Raw genomic sequence first — 16,961 nt, 5'->3', positions numbered from 1 at the left:
TAATGAGTGATGTTGAACATCTTTTCATGTGTTTGTTAGCCATCTGTATGTCTTCTTCGGAGAAATGTCTGTCTAGTTCTTTCACCCATTTTTTGATTGGGTCATTTATTTTTCTGGAATTGAGCTGCAGGAGTTGCTTGTACAATTTTTAGATTAATTCTTTGTCAGTTGCTTCATTTGCTGTTATTTTCTCCCATTCTGAAGGCTGTCTTTTCACCTTGCTTAAAGTTTCCTTTGTTTTGCAAAAGCTTTAAAGTTTAATTAGGTCCCACTTGTTTATTTTTGCTTTTATTTCCAGTATTCTGGGAGGTGGGTCATAGAGGATCCTGCTGTGATTTACGTCAGATTTATTTACGTTTTGCCTATGTTTTCCTCTAGGAGTTTTATAGTTTCTGATCTTACATTTAGATCTTTAATCCATTTTGAGTTTATTTTTATGTATGGTGTTAGAAAATGTTCTAGTTTCATACTTTTACAAGTGGTTGACCAATTTTCCCAGCACCACTTGTTAAAGAGATTGTCTTTTCTCCATTGTATATTCTTGCCTCCTTTGTCAAAGATAAGGTGTCCATAGGTGCATGGATTTATCTCTGGACTAGTCTGTTCCATTGATCTATATTTCTGTCTTTGTGCCAGTACCATAACTGTCTTGATGACTGTAGCTTTGTAGTACAGGCTGAAGTCAGACAGGTTGATTCCTCCTGTTCCATTCTTCTTTCTCAAAATTGCTTTGGCTATTTGAGGTTTTTTGTATTTCCATACAAATTGTGAAATTATTTGTTCTAGTTCTGTGAAAAATACCGTTGGTAGCTTGATAGGGATTGCATTGAATCTATAGATTGCTTTGGGTAATATACTCATTTTCACTATATTGATTCTTCCGATCCATGAACATGGTATATTTCTCCATCTATTAGTGTCCTCTTTGATTTCTTTCATCAGTGTTTTATAGTTTTCTATATATAGGTCTTTTGTTTCTTTAGGTAGATATATTCCTAAGTATTTTATTCTTTTCGTTGCAATAGTGAATGGAATTGTTTCCTTAATTTGTCTGCTTTCTCATTGATAGTGTATAGGAATGCAAGGGATTTCTGTGTGTTGATTTTATATACTGCAACTTTACTATATTCATTGATTAGAGCTAGTAATTTTCTGGTGGAGTCTTTAGGGTTTTCTGTGTAGAGGATAATGTCATCTGCAAATAGTGAGCGTTTTACTTCTTCTTTTCCAATCTGGATTCCTTTTATTTCTTTTTCTGCTCTGATTGCTATGGCCAAAATTTCCAGAACTATGTTGAATAGTAGTGGTGAGTGTGGGCACTTTTGTCTTCTTCCTGACTTGAGGGGAAATGCTTTCAATTTTTCACCTTTGAGGATGATGTTTGCTGTGGGTTTGCCATATATAGCTTTTATTATGCTGAGGTATGTTCCTTCTATTCCTGCTTTCTGGAGGGTTTTTTATCATAAATGGATGTTTAATTTTGTCAAAGGCTTTCTCTGCATCTATTGAGATAACCATATGGTTTTTATCTTTCAATTTGTTAATGTGGTACATTACATTGATTGATTTGCAGATATTGAATTATCCTTGCATCCCTGGGATAAAGCCCACTTGGTCATGATGTATGATCTTTTTACTATGTTGTTGGATTCTGCTAGAAGTTTGTTAAGGATTTTTGCATCTATGTTCATCAGTGATGTTGGCCTGCAGTTTTCTTGTTTTGTGGCATCTTTGGTTTTGGTATTAGGGTGATGGTGGCCTCACAGAATGAGTCTGGAAGTTTACCTTCCTCTGGAATTTTCTGGAAGAGTTTGAGTAGGATAGGTGTTACCTCTTCTCTAAATTTTTGGTAGAATTCAACTGTGAAGCCGTCTGGTCCTGGGCTTTTGTTTGCTGGAAGATTTCTGATTACAGCTTCAATTTCTGTGCTTGTGATGGGTCTGTTAAGATTTTCTATTTCTTCCTGGTTCAGTTTTGGAAAGTTGTACTTTTGTAAGAATTTGTCCGTTTTGTCCAAGTTGTCCATTTTATTGGCATATAGTTGCTGACAGTAGTCTCACGATCCTTGGTATTTCTGTATTGTCTGTTGTGATTTCTCCATTTTCATTTCTAATTTTGTTGATCTGATTCTTCTCCCTTTGTTTCTTGATGAGTCTGGCTAACGGTTTGTCAATTTTATTCATCTTCTAAAACAACTAGCTTTTAGTTTTGTTGATTTTTGCTATGGTCTCTTTTGTTTCTTTTGCATTTATTTCTGCCCCAATTTTAAAGATTTCTTTCCTTCTACTAACCCTGGGGTTCTTAATTTCTTCCTTTTCTAGTTGCTTTAGGTGTAGAGTTAGGTTATTTATCTCACTTTTTTCTTGTTTCTTGAGCTAAGCCTATACTGCTATGAACCTTCCCCTTAGCACTGCTTTTACAGTGTCCCATAGCTTTTGGGTTGTCTATAACTAATCTTTACTTAGTAACCCCAGGTAAGTGATCCTTAGGGTTTTTTTTGACAAAAACATGGGGATAATAAAATTGCTTATAAACCACGAAGTTAATGAGATCATCTATACAAAAAAGGCTTCACAAACTATAAAGCTTTATGTTATATATCTTCACTGTCTCTGCCATGAGGTTTTATGAACCCAAGGGTCAAAACTCACTTTGTCACTTACTCCTGGGTCATGACTATATTTGGAGAAGGCAATGGCACCCACTCCAGTACTCTTGCCTGGAAAATCCCATGGATGGAGGAGCCTGGTAGGTTGCAGTCCATGGAGTCGCTGAGAGTTGGACACGACTCAGTGACTTCACTTTCACTTTTCACTTTCAGGCACTGGAGAAGGAAACAGCAACCCACTCCAGTGTTCTTGCCTGGAGAATCCCAGGGACGGTGGAGCCTAGTGGGCTGCCGTCTATGGGGTCGCACAGAGTCAGACACGACTGAAGCGACTTAGCAGCAGCAGCAGCATGACTATATTGGAGAAGGAAAAAGTAACCCACTCCGGTATTCTTGCCTGGAGAATCCCATGGACAGAGGAGCCTAGTGGGCTACAGTCCATGCGGCCGCAAAGAGTCGGACGTGACTGAAGTGACTTAGCAGCATGACTGTATGGACAAAGGGCACTTAATAGTGTTCAGTAAGTGACCAATGCAAGTGACTTGATCGAATCAGGAGAGAAGTATACATTTTTAAAAAACTTTTTATTGAGGTTCAACATAAAGAGAATGAAATACTAGAATGAAGTGTTCAAATCTTAAGTATATACCTTAAAGGGTTTTAAACACATATATACTTGTGTAACCACCACCAAATAAAAATACAGAACCATTTCTGGAATCCAGAAAGTTCAAGGGTACATTTTAAAAATACAGATTCCCAGGTCTTGATTCTGGAAAATTGAATGCAATAGGCTGGAGTGGGCATAGGAAGAGACTAGTGTACATTTTTAAACCAGCTGAACACAATGTACATATTAACAGCCCAGTTAGTTCCAATCTCTGATAACACTAACTGGCAGCTCGATGTATGGCCAAGATCATTGAGTTCATACAATACTATGAACCATACAAAACACAAGGGTCAACCACAGCTTAACTAGCAGAATATTTGTTTAAAAGGATATAAAATAATTCATTTACTAAAATTGTTAAGAACAGAGAGAAACTAGTTTAATCAAAATCCCTGAAGAAATTTGGCTGGGACTCATGAATTAACTCTCCCATGTTTACAAATGCAATCTTTACCTCATCTGTAGGTTGAAAGTTTATCCTTATGAAAATTCCTAATGAATGAATTTCTGTAGGTTTTGGCAAATACGCAAATAACTTTAAGGCTACCTAGCATATCTCAACATGTATCATCATGAAAGTGTTCTCCAGAGAGCTTGTTAAACTAACAACCCAATCCAATGTATTCACTACATTACAGTAAAGGACAAATAGAACCATAGTCGAGTCAAAACAAATTGACAACAAGAGTAACTGGCAGTGATAATGCATCCCAGCTTTGATAATTGGACAATATTATAAACACAGAGCTTGGAATTAAGTTTGGTCTGGCAGACTATAACCTATGAAAGTCTTCAAAATCCAGAACAGATGCATATGAACAATGCACATATATTCTACACTAACTGTGCTTTCATATAAAATTCCTATACTTTCAAATAAAAGGAGTAACCACAGGAGGTTACAATATCCACTCTTACACAATTAATTGCAAGTCAATTGTGTTACACTGAATTCAGGAAATTAAGAGACACTCAAAGCGACCCTTTCCAGGTTTTGGTCCACAACGATAAAAATACAGCATTAGCTCGTATGGGTATGGCAAACCAAGTAATTTTGAGAGTTGATGGTAAGGGTCAAACTCAGGGCATCTGCTCCATAAGGGAATGGAGCTGGCTAATGTCTGCGAGGGGGGCTGGCATATAGTCTCATAAATCATTATAAATTCTGCTATTTTTGGCCTCTTCCTTCCAAGCAGCAGGATGGGCAGAGCTAATACTTGAAGAGTAAAACAAAGAAACCTTTTCAGGCCTGGGTTCTACAGGTAACTGTAGAGATGCTGTGTGTGTTGGGATCAAGAGTGGAAGGTTGGGAAAATAAATGCATTTCTAAGCACAGGACAATTCACACCATTACCCTCTATCCTATATTAATAGCAAGTGAGTTTGGAACAATGAGTTTGGGGTTGTTAAATATTAAAAATAAAATCACAGTTAAGGTTCCTTGCTTAATATGACACTCACTGGGAATTCTGAACCAGACAATATCAAGATTAACTCAGCTGACCTTTTTAGCCAATCACCATGAGTGTCTTCTGCTTTCTTTTGCTAAAGCAAAATTAAATATGTGAACTTTTTCAAGTTTCTTCATTATCTGAAGATACTTAATACTATCATTTTTCACTTGATATTATATTCAGAACTTTTTCCTAAGTTTCCACAATTCAGTCCGGAATTAGCATGTAAATAATGTCTGTGGTAGCTTGTGGCTTGTGACTTAAGTCTGAATACTCTGTCTTGTCTTCTAGGGATGCTTCCATTCTTGTATCAAAGGTGTCATACATAATGCAGCACTATGGATCGCATTTGCAATTCCACATGAGAGCTATGAAATGAAATTCTTCAACCGTATTCCCAACAACCAGAAATCTTTTAGCCTATGCAACAGGGCAGTGGATTTTCTTCAGGAGACTGTACCGATTTCATCAGTATAAAATAAAAGACGGGTCAAATCTGCATATTAACTTCATTTGTAACCTGCAAAACCAGAAGGACAGAATAAAGGTATCCTGTCAACTACCAACTTTCACATTTCAAGTTAAAGTGGCAGGAATCTTAAATTTTCTTTTTCAGCCTCCTGTAGAGTTACTGAGCATGTCAAAAAACACTGAGCTTCCGATGTAGCAGTCAATCCAACTGACTGAATGGAGACTATGACTCAGGAAAAAGCCCAGAATACAAGCCGCATTTATGCTGGCCCATCATCTTAGGCACTCAAAATTCTAAGGCTGAATAAATACAGAAAAACAGTACTCTCCTTATCCTTGAATAGAGATCAACAATTTTCAAGATAGGTCTTATTAAAACAGCTGTGATGAGTGGTTATTTTTGGCTCTTGATTCCACTAGTCCTCACTGGCTGCAGTTATCCTCATGCTAAACCACATCAATTAGGAAAAATGGTCTGTCAAGGAGTCAGTCAGCTAAAAATTGCCAGAAGCTCGATAATCAAATATTCTACTATCAGCTCTTTCATGGTAACTGCAAAACATTAAAACACAAAAATAGCCATTCTTTTTGTAGATTTATAACACTTCAATATTCCTGCTTAATTAACATGACATTTACATAACAGTATCTAATTAATTTCTAACTAAAGTCACTGTGGGCTAATTAGAAATGCATCATCCTTTTTTAACCAGCTTGTCAATTCCACTCTGTCATAATCTGGACATTGTTTACCTTTGCAACATCTCACTTTCCCAGGCTTGCTGTTCAAAAGGTGATTTCGGACAATAGAATTCAAGAGCTATAATTCTCTCCCCACTCTAGAGATCCATATCTTATGGAGTGTTTTTTTGATGAGCCACTTAAAAAAAAACCTATGCAATGGAGATAGTGAAATAAACTCAACACTGTCTTCTGATGTGGCCATGTTAAGAATGCAGAACTCTTTTAAAAAATATCCAGAGAATGTATATTCCTTCAGCAATAAAACATTTCTTCTATAAAAGCCTTCAAAATATACATGAAGACTTAAAAGAGTAAATGGTAAAACATGAATATTAGGGATAGATCAAGATGCACAAGAAAATAAGCCATCTCTTCAGAAAAGAAAACCCTATCCCACTTTACTCTAAACCAGCAATTCTCAAACTGTTTTAATCAAGAAGGACACACCTAATCTGTCTACATAATTGAGTTTGAAAAGTACCATCGATTAAAAACAAGGATACATAAAGGTATAACAAGTGGGAATCTAAGTTTACAGAAAATCCTCAGCCCAGATAATAGCCCTCCCACTTCTCCAAATGAAATTTCCAAATTAAAACATTTACAAAACTTGTTATAGAATCTAAGTGTTAATCTCTCAGAAGTTCTTACCCTAACTCACTGCGTGATCTCTCATGCCATTTGGATCTGAATTAAGACATTCATGAGCAGGGGATTTCCAAAGTGGCTAAGAAGCTGCTATTTATTGGCAGCTCCCTCAACAAAATTTCATTATCATTCCACCCCCACTCTCCTAAATAATTGTAGCTGGGCAGCTCTGCAAATATTGTGTGTATACGTGTTTATGTAAGTGTGCCTATTTGCACAACAGAAATAAAATTTAAAATTCTCCCACCTCACCTTCCCCAGGGAACACCACAACAAGCAAAATGAAATCAAGAATACTTTGCATTTGCACAGCACTCAAACACACTCGTACATGAGCATGCATGGACATCCCTACAGGGTCCGTGGGATCTGTTCTGGAAGAAATGCTCTCTTGACCCCAGTAATGGCCTTAATGGCATGAGCTTCTTTTTAGTGGCAAAGTTTTATGCATCTTGATACTCTAGCATATTAGCTGTTCAATATGTTTTTCACTATTGAATGCAAATGATTCAGGCCAAAATCAATTATCACACATACATAGCTATTCAGAAGGGAAACTGAACCATTAATAAACAGTTGACTTTCACCATATTTACAGGCTTTAATCTAACATTGTAGTTCTCAAACATTTGCATCTTAGGACCTTTTTACACTTAAAACATGAAAGACCTTTTGTTTATGTGGTTTATAGCTATTGATGCTTACTTTATTTGAAATTAAAACAAAAAAAATTGCAAATTTTCATTTAAAATTCACAAAATAATTACACGTCAGCATAAAACATGTTTTTATGAAATATACACATTTCTAAAAAATGAGAGCGGCCTCACTTAAAGGAAGAAGCCTAGGTTTTCTCATTTGCATTCAATCTGTTACAATGCATCACTCATCTGAAACATATGAAGAAACACCGCCCTCACACTTGGAAAGGGGAGGGGCTCGTGGGCCTCATTAATGGGTCCTGGGTACCTCTACAGGTCCTTGGACCACACTTTGAGAACCACTGGTATAGAACAAAACAGGTTAATATACTTTCCAAGTTCTCCACACTTTGTTCACATGCCAACTGACTTACTCTAGTCTTGCAAAGACCAATCAATGCACTAATACAAATAACGGTCAAAGGTTTGCCTATTCTCAACAAAGCATTAATATTTAAATAACGTTAAATATTTTGGCGCTATACTGTCAAGTTATAAAACCACCAGCCCTGGAGGCTACTCTAGGTCCTTTGCAGTTCTACAAAAATTTTAGAATCAGTTTGTCAATCTAGCTACACACACACAGAGGAAGTAGACTGCTGGGTTTATACTGAATCTTTATTTTGAAACAACATCTTAACAATACTCAGTCTCCTGACCCATGAATCCATGAAGGCAAGGAATAGTGGAATAAACTTTACAATTGTAACTTCAACCCAGAACATTCTATTTCTGCTACTTATGTAAGAAGAGTAAAACCATATTTCATGTAACTCAAAGTACTCTGAGCAAGCAGTTAAATCTGTTTGATTTCAGTTTTCAGATGTGATCTCTTACCTAGCGCGCTTATAACCAAGAAAGAGCATACCATGTACTCACACACACTGACCACCAATACTCCAAACTGTGATAAGGTCCAACAGAAATGAACACTGAAATTCTTAAGACACCACCATCTTGAGGTTCAAAACTAGAAAGAATCCTTTTTTGAGGGGTCAAAATATCACCTGGTGAATGAAGTCAGTTCTATTTTTAGACACTTTTGTTCCTATCTGTGACAAAGCATACTTAATATGGATATGAAATCAGGAGCTGTCACTTCTCCAATTTAGACTTCAGTTCTGACTATTTACAGGCTTAACTAAGGCCCAACTCAGATTTCTACATTTGCATTATACCATCAACATGAGCATGAATCTCATAACAACATTAATGAAGAAACCACTCAGCATTACAAGAGCTTTTATTTTTTTGACATAATTTAGCTACCAAGAGTGTTTTCATCAATCTTGTCCTGTGTCTGCAAATGAAAGAATGCACTGCCATCCTCAGAAAAGTGACTTGTGCATGTTCTCCATAAGAGGCTTCGGAAAAAATAGAAAAATACATCTGTTTAGGCCGCAAGTATTGTCTCATGGGCATGTAAAAAGAATCCTGAACACAGGTACCCCTCTTCCCTGACTCGTGCTGAGTCTCTCCTATAAGCAGCTGTACCACAGCTGGCAAATGTGACAATGATCAAAAGGAACTGCAGTCAAAGCTCTTTGTTTTGTAGAAATAAACACTAGCAGGTCTTATTAATAGGACCTTTCTTTGCAAACAATAGTTGAAAATGTCATAATTTGAACTATGTAAAGAAGTGTTTATACTGGTATTCTGGAATTTTAAAAATTCCTTACCAACATGGCATCCTGCTGCTGCTGCTGCTGCTGCTGCTGCTAAGTCACTTCAGTCATGTCTGACTCTGTGCAACCCCACAGACGGCAGCTTACCAGGCTCCCCCATCCCTGGGATTCTCTAGGCAAGAACACTGGAGTGGGGTGCCATTGCCTTCTCCAATGCATGAAAGTGAAAAGTGAAAGTGAAGTCACTCAGTCGTGTCTGACTCCTAGTGACCCCATGGACTGCAGCCTACCAGGCTCCTCTGTCCATGGGATTTTCCAGGCAAGAGTACTGGAGTGGGGTGCCATTGCCTTCTCCAACATGGCATCCTATTGTTTATTAAATCTAAAGAATTACCCTTTTGACAGATCAAAAAGTGAAATGTTTTATGAAGTAACATAACATATGAACACAAAATGTAAAGTTATATGTAGCCTTTTTTTGGCATGGGCAACTCTGAATTTTCAGAGAGGTCACAAACACCATCAAAATATGTCACTTAAGTTTAAAATAACACGCAGATAGATGCCCCTAAATAATATGGTATTTTTCCCTAGCCAAACACACCTGTCATAATAAAACTTAGATTTAATTTAAAATCAGCACAGTGTCACTATTACCTGTATCTACACAAAATAAAAACGGTATGACAGCTGCAAAGGGCTAAAGTTATGTGAAGTGTGGTTGTTCACGGTGACCTTTACTTTCACAGCCAAGTATAGTGCATTTCATTTAATAAGAACATTAAAAATTCTGCATTTGCAAAGAGGGGGCAGAGATGATGCTACTTCAACACCCAGTATGAATATCAATAACTGTATAATCTCATTAAGTGCCTGAGGAAACCTTTATGGGAAACTAACCTTTCAGATTTGTGGGCTTCTTAAGGAATCCTTGAAAAACGGGTGTTTAAAGTGTGCTAGTCTCTCTTGCAAAGGGGAAGTCTGAAGGGGGAAATTCAGGTGATAAAAGAAATATCTATCGGCAAAACTTGCTGTTTCACAACAAGCAGGTGGCTATTTGCAGTTAAAACAACAAAAAAGACAAGTCTCATTATTCTAAAAGCTCTGTTAAAAGAGATGACCTGTCATCACAACAAGACAACCAAATTTCAAAATTAGGGAGGAAAACTGCCTTCCTGAGTTAACTTCATCTTGAGGTTACTGAATAGCACAGAAAATTAAAAAAAGAGTATCACGTAGCTGCTCAAAATCCAGTTCAGGCAATGCGAAGCCCCTATTCAGTGTATCAAAACACATGAGCACGTGAATGTTCTCAAAAGTATAAAAAACTAATGAACTTTTCTAAATATTTAAATCATTTACTGAATACTGCCTAGCTGGGTGTTATGGGGAAGAGCAAAGCAGAATAAAATCAAGTCTCTGCTAATTTTGAGTTTAGCCTCTAAACTGGTACAGAGATGACATTCTCATGTCAATGAGGTGACCAACAGAATACGTCGTTAACATGTTAAGGGAAGAAATTAGGGATTCCTTGGAGGAAGCAAGTGTGGATGAAAGGGTTCTGAGGTAGGCTTCCACAAGCATGAATAAAAACGGCAATATGTGCTGTCATGGTGTCTTTGGGGGACAACAAGAATCTGGTCTCAGTTCAGAGCTAAGTATCAGCGCTGGGAAAGGCAGGGAGGTCAAATACAATGAGGTTCCAGATTATATGGGGGAAGGGTTTCTGATATAAGATTAAGAATCTGGATGATCAAATTTAGGCAGTGATGAGTCAGTGAAATAATTCCCTTTTTTATTTAGCATAGTATCAATGGGTGATTCATCTGACATGTTTATGGACTAGGACAAGATTAGAAGCAAGAACAGTCTAAAGATTATGGCTAGGACTTCCCTGGTGGTCCATGGTTAAGACTCTGTGCTCCCAAAGCAGGGGCCCTGGGTTCAATCCCTGGTCAGAGAACTAGATCCCACATGCTGCAGTTAAGACCTGGTGCAGCCAAAGAAAAAAAATATATTAAAAAAAATAAAGACTATGACTATAATCCTATGAAAACACAATGGTGGCAATGACAACTTCCGAGATCTTTAATATTTCTCCACTGAGCTAACACTTAGAGAATCACAAAGACACTAGGAAATAAAAACAGCATCAGTGCAATTAAGAAAAAGATTTAAATTGTGAATACCTAAAGTTAAGAGCACCTTTAATAGAAGAAATTTTAATAGAACAATATGTATAACTTCCCTCCAATAAATTTAAAAATATAAAAGAAATAGGTATTTTTATAATAATACTACCAAAACTGACTTTTAAATGAGGTCGGAAATATAAATAGTCCAATATCACATATCAAGCCAATCAGTTTTATGAATAAATTCTTTAAGTTTTCAAAGAATAGATACATAATGCTGGAACATAAGATAAAAAGCTTGTGTTAGGGCACAGGAAAAGATGAAAAAGTTTCTGTGAGATTAATGCAACTAATACCTAAACTAGACAAGAATAGCATGCCCACCATATATAAGCACACACACACACACACAGAATTAACTCACTTACTAAAAAGGTACAAAATCTAAAGTAAAATTAGCATTTTGAATTCATCAGTACTGAAAGACCTAAGAGAGCTTATCCAAGGAATGCAAAGGTGGTTTAACACCAGAAGTTTATTAAATTGAGGGATTACATATTAAAGGAGAAATCTATATGATCATCTTAATAGATGTGGAAAAAGCTTTTTATAAAATTCAATATTTCTGAGTTTAAAAAGATTAGCACACTACAAATAAGTTTCTTAACCTGATAAACAATATCTACAAGAAACCTTGCATCACCTGGTTTATAACAGTAAAATATCAGAAATAGTCTGAAAAAAAGAGGAAATAATAATGATAATAGAGAATACTACACAGAGGTTTGAAAAGAATTGGGCTGACCTGGAAAGATTTCTTATTATATTGTTAAGTAAGAAAGCAAGTTACAAAACAATATGTATAGTATGTTCTCATTTGTATAAAGAAAACCTTGTTTATTTATGTACACATGTATACAACTGCATATAAAAATAATATATAATCCAAAATAAATACACAGTGTAAATAAATATACTCTTCAAAGAGTGGGAATTTGAGGTGGGGAGAAGGGGTGAAGGTATTCAAAGAGTATTTTCACCTTCTATTCTACATAAACCAGTCTTTGCTTTACTTGTATATTAAAAAAATAAAATTAAAACTTAAGAAGACAACAAAGTGGCCAGCAAATAAGCAATTTAAAAGTCCTGGTTTTGCTTTGATTTTGACTCTATTTTTAGACTACAAAAACAGCCAGATGACACTAAAGTGCCTGAACAAGTTCTGATCCAGCTAACATTGTGGGATAGAAATAATTTCCATAAGAAAACACTGCTAAACTGCTCAAGTCTTTCTGCATTTTGACCAGGATTCACTTAATGACCCCATACATTGATTCCTAGTGAATTACAACCATTCAATTCAATACAGCATATAACTGTACATTACCAGACTGTACGGCAAAGTATCAATCTTTTTAGAACACAGCCCTAATAAAAACAGCATGTTTTATAGAATCAGCTTCAAGATAAATAAATGCACTGGAAAAAAATACCTTTAAATTAAAATCAAAAGAGACATTTAAATTTTCAGCATTCTTCATTATGGGAAAGAATTTCCCACTTTCAGACTATTATATATCAGAAAAGCTCCATCTGTTGTATAATTATCTCTGATAAACGGCCTGATGCTCCAAGCTTCATTAGAGAAAAGGGAAGGGAAAGACACATATAGAGAGAACTGTAAATAAATCTCCTCACCATATTTCACTTAAAACCAGCCCAGCAGGAAGTCATAAAATATTTTTTAATAGGTAATATTTTCTAAATGTTCTACTAGAATAAGTCAGCTGGTTTTGCACACTATCTGGTCTTCAAGTAGGCATAGTCTGAAAAGAGAAAACTAGCTTTACTTGGCAATAATTAGAACTTTAATTGCTAAAAAAGACAAAAAAGTTCAGCCACTCAGTGGCAGTGCTATTAATTTTCCAAGGGACTACTTTGTCAGACAGGAATCAAGACTAGCAGCCAATGAAGCCCTATGCACATTCAAAGACCCAAAGGTAGTTTAGCAAGGAAATCTGTTAAAACGCACCACCATTTTATTTTTTAAATGCCTGGGGAAGCTAGGCTATGACCAGGAACCAGTTTCCAAGGAAACAACAGAAATCTCTTTAACAAAATTAATTTAACCACAGATAAAGAATGCTCTCAAATTTCTATTTTGGGAATCAGTGTTATATTAAAGGAAAATCCAGCCAGCACTTGGAAATGAGGCTTTATTCATTAGAAGTCTTCACTAACATGCAGGTTAGTACAGTTCTCACTTTTTCTGTATATTTTCTTTTGGTTACAACAAAATCATCTCTTGTGTATATTAATATGTAGTAGAGAAAAACAGGGAAAAAATATTTCACCATTATGGATAATTAAAAAAGGCCCAGAGCTGACTTCTAGCCCTGTCATGTGACTCAAGGCAGGACACCATTCAAATCTTTTCCTCATCTGGAGAATAAGGAAGAGACTATGTGCCCTGCCTATGTTGCACACTGTCAGGACAGTCCCAGAAAAATGTTTGTCAAAGAGCTCTGTAAAACAGGGGTTGACGAACTTTCTCTGCAAGGGACCACTGGGTCTCTGTAGTAACTACCCAGTTCTGCTGTAAAAATGCAGAAGCAGCAACAGGCAATACATAAATGAATGAGCATGGCTGTGTTCCATTAAAAATGTATTTAAGAACATCTGAATTTGAATTTCATATAATTTTTCACATGTTGTAAAATTACTGTCCTCTTGATCTTTTTCATTTAAAATCACTCTTAGCTCGTGGAACATACAAAAACAGGTGATGGGCCAATTTGGCCTGTGGGTTATCATTTGCCAACTTCTCTTATAAACTATTGCTTTTTGAGTGTATCGGTCGCTGTTTATCTCTTAGTATGAGCCTCTACAGAGTTCAGAAAGTGTTCTGTATGAGGAGGGCCCTCTCTGTTAGATTAGAATGTCAGAATATTTAAGAACAAGTCCATTTCTTGCCATTGCCCTTTCCTAGTAGCAGGCGTCAGTTCCCCTCCTCTCCTGCCTAGAAACAGACGAGCCAGCTCTCTACCAACACCTAAACTTCCGTCCACTGTGCAGTGGGACTGGCCAACCTCCCCTTCCACCAACAAAACCCCCACAAACCCCAGCTAAATAGGTATGGACACTGTAAGGCTCCCAAACAAGTCACGAGTAGGGATGTCCAGGCCTTTTAAGAGAATAACAACAGAAAACCTAATTTATAGGAGAAATAGAGAAAAATGTCTTCTAAAAATTCTTTTAAGTCCAGTCTTGTGAGACTCTCACTTGAGGTGACCAGTCACCTGCCCGTCTTGTTAAGGCTGTCAGGGCAGATGCACTGTAAGTCAAGATAAGACAGTGAAAGTGACTGTCAAGTACAGTGAAGACCCAGGTGAGAGCAGACAGCCTGATCCATTAACACCTTCAACTGTGACCCACCTAGGAGAAGAACAGTGGAGGCAGAGGCAGCAGGGGGTTGTGGACATTAACAGTATCCTCCAGAGAGCAGAACTTCCTACCATGCAACCACCCCGATGGCTTAAACAACTACGTCCAGTGTTCGACCCACAACCTGACATTATCTTCTCTTTCTTCAAAACTTGGCTCAAGAAACAAAGCACAAACCACAATTTAGCACCTCAATGGAAAACCTGGAAATTGGCAAAAATAATTAGGTAGTAGCAAAAGCATTAAGAAATATTTGCGATTTTAGTCTTTTTAAGTGTGCAACACTGTCCTCTATAGTCCTTTATACTACAAATCGTCACACAGAGAGGCAGCTACTCGGTGACAGCTGGCAAGCCAGGCTGCTCTGGGATCTTGGGCGAGAGATACAAAATCATCCAGGGCCTCCATTTCCACATCTGCAAAATAGGTACGGTCACAGTACCCACCTTACAGGGTACTATGAACAGGAGGCAGGTTAATACAAACAAGTATCTGGAACAGTGCCTAATACTTGTAAGTGCTCTGGTGATACCTGTCACCACTTTCATAGCGTTTAAATACTATGACGAGTCCTTCTGGTCACTGTTAGCATTTTGTTTACACTGTGTTTTGAAAATGTTGCTAATGGCTAAAGGTCCATGGAATCTTCTGCAGACACACATAAGATGGGATAGGAAGAGACGCGTGTGCTCAGACAAAATATATCACTTGGAGCTTTTGGACACCTGTTTTATTTGACCTTCAGTCAAGGAGTTTTAACAAATTCTTTTAGATAAAAATCTGCCCTGTTCCCTGCTTTATACACTCTTAACCAATAATTCTTATCTTACCTGTAGTCTTTTTAAAACTGTATTAATGTACCCAGACTCTTGCCACCTGTCATATTCATTTAACAGTGAGAAGCAGAAAGCAGATGTAAGCAATACTCATTCTCTTGATTATTAGCAAAGACGACACAGCACTTCTGGTCCTACACAGTAACAACAGAGCCGTAACTACTGTAGAGCTTACAAACTAGGCTGTGCTTGGATCTGGAATTCCAAACCCATTTTCCAACACCTCCCACACCTTACTTCTCCATAACTCTGTGGGGAAGCTAAGGGTCAACAGACGGAATTCTGATCTCTTAAGAATACTAAAAGATTAATATAGTAATCCCCTGATGCCTCTTCTTCCACCTAGGTACATCACAGTTGAAGAACTATGCAAGATGTCAATGGATTAGGCTGTCTACTCTCACCTGAGTCCTCACTGTACTTGGCAATCATTTTAATTATCTCCTGTTGACTTACAAATGCATCTGCCCTGAGAGCTTTAACAAATCTTTCTTTTCTTATTCCCATAGCCCCCATCCACAAACCAGGACTACATCTCCTCATTCTAGCATAGTTTTCAACCTAGGTGAGATGGTAAGACCCATGTGTGAAAGCTTTTGCAAACGACATGCTTCTTAACCACTATTTCTGTTGTGGCTGCTGCTAAGTCACTTCAGTCGTGTCCGACTCTCTGCGACCCCATAAATGGCAGCCCACCAGGCTCCCCTGCCCCTGGGATTCTCCAGGCAAGAACACTGGAGTGGGCTGCCATTTCCTTCTCCAATGCATGAAAGTGAAAAGTGAAAGTGAAGTCGCTCAGTCATGTCCGACTCTTCACGACCCCATGGACTGCAGCCCACCAGGCTCCTCCATCCATGGGATTTTCCAGGTAAGAGTACTGGAGTGGGGTGCCATTGCCTTCTCCAACTATTTCTGCTACTGCCTCCCTTTTACTCTAAAATTCTTATGCACCTGTCTAGGAGAACAAGTCAGAATTTCAAGAAGAGGCATATATATTTGAAACAGTGACCTCCTGGTGGACAGACGTTAATCTTACTCATTTCAATACCCAGCACTTAACCAAGTGTCATTTAGCAAAGACTGCTAAATGAAACCACTGAAATAGTTTATTAAAGAATTTATTAGATACCCAATCATACCATCACCAAACTGAATATTTCTTGTCAATTTACAGCTTCCTGCAGCATTTTCACAATGTTGAGGCAATACGCTATGATTGTTGAAAGTGATAGGGACAGAATAGGATGCTTATACAGGTCCCAGTATATATAGGGGTCCCAGTAGGGGACTACAGATAGAGAGGGAAACCTAGGGAGACTACTGTGAGTTAATGATCACTCAAGAAAGTTACCAGAAAGAACATCGTGGAAGAACGCAGGCTTGCTTAACTATAAAGCTAAACATAAAAGAACGAGATATGCACCAGGTCATGAGGTAGAAGAAAAATGTTACAACTCCTATTGATCTGAGTAAGCATCATGATAATCCTAGTTTGACCTCACAGGGTCAGACACGCTTCTGCCCAATATGAAGGAGGAACAAGTGATACAAGACTGACTCTACTCAAAGAAGGCAGTCTTTTCCCCCTCCCTCACTTTCCCTAGACTATATTATTGTAGCCC

General features: G+C 37.5%; 1 protein-coding gene across 2 annotated transcripts in view; it reads right to left on the bottom strand.

The window, feature by feature from the left end:
- ZFAND3 (zinc finger AN1-type containing 3) overlaps window positions 1-16,961 on the bottom strand; it is a 316,184-nt gene that overhangs the window by 55,772 nt on the left and 243,451 nt on the right. The gene's annotated exons all lie outside the window — the stretch shown is intronic.

The sequence above is a fragment of the Ovis canadensis genome, chromosome 20 (assembly GCF_042477335.2).
Source record: "Ovis canadensis isolate MfBH-ARS-UI-01 breed Bighorn chromosome 20, ARS-UI_OviCan_v2, whole genome shotgun sequence".
NCBI lineage: Eukaryota > Metazoa > Chordata > Mammalia > Artiodactyla > Bovidae > Ovis > Ovis canadensis.
The sequence above is the reverse complement of the archived record's forward strand: the minus strand, read 5'-3'. Positions and strand labels throughout refer to the sequence as shown.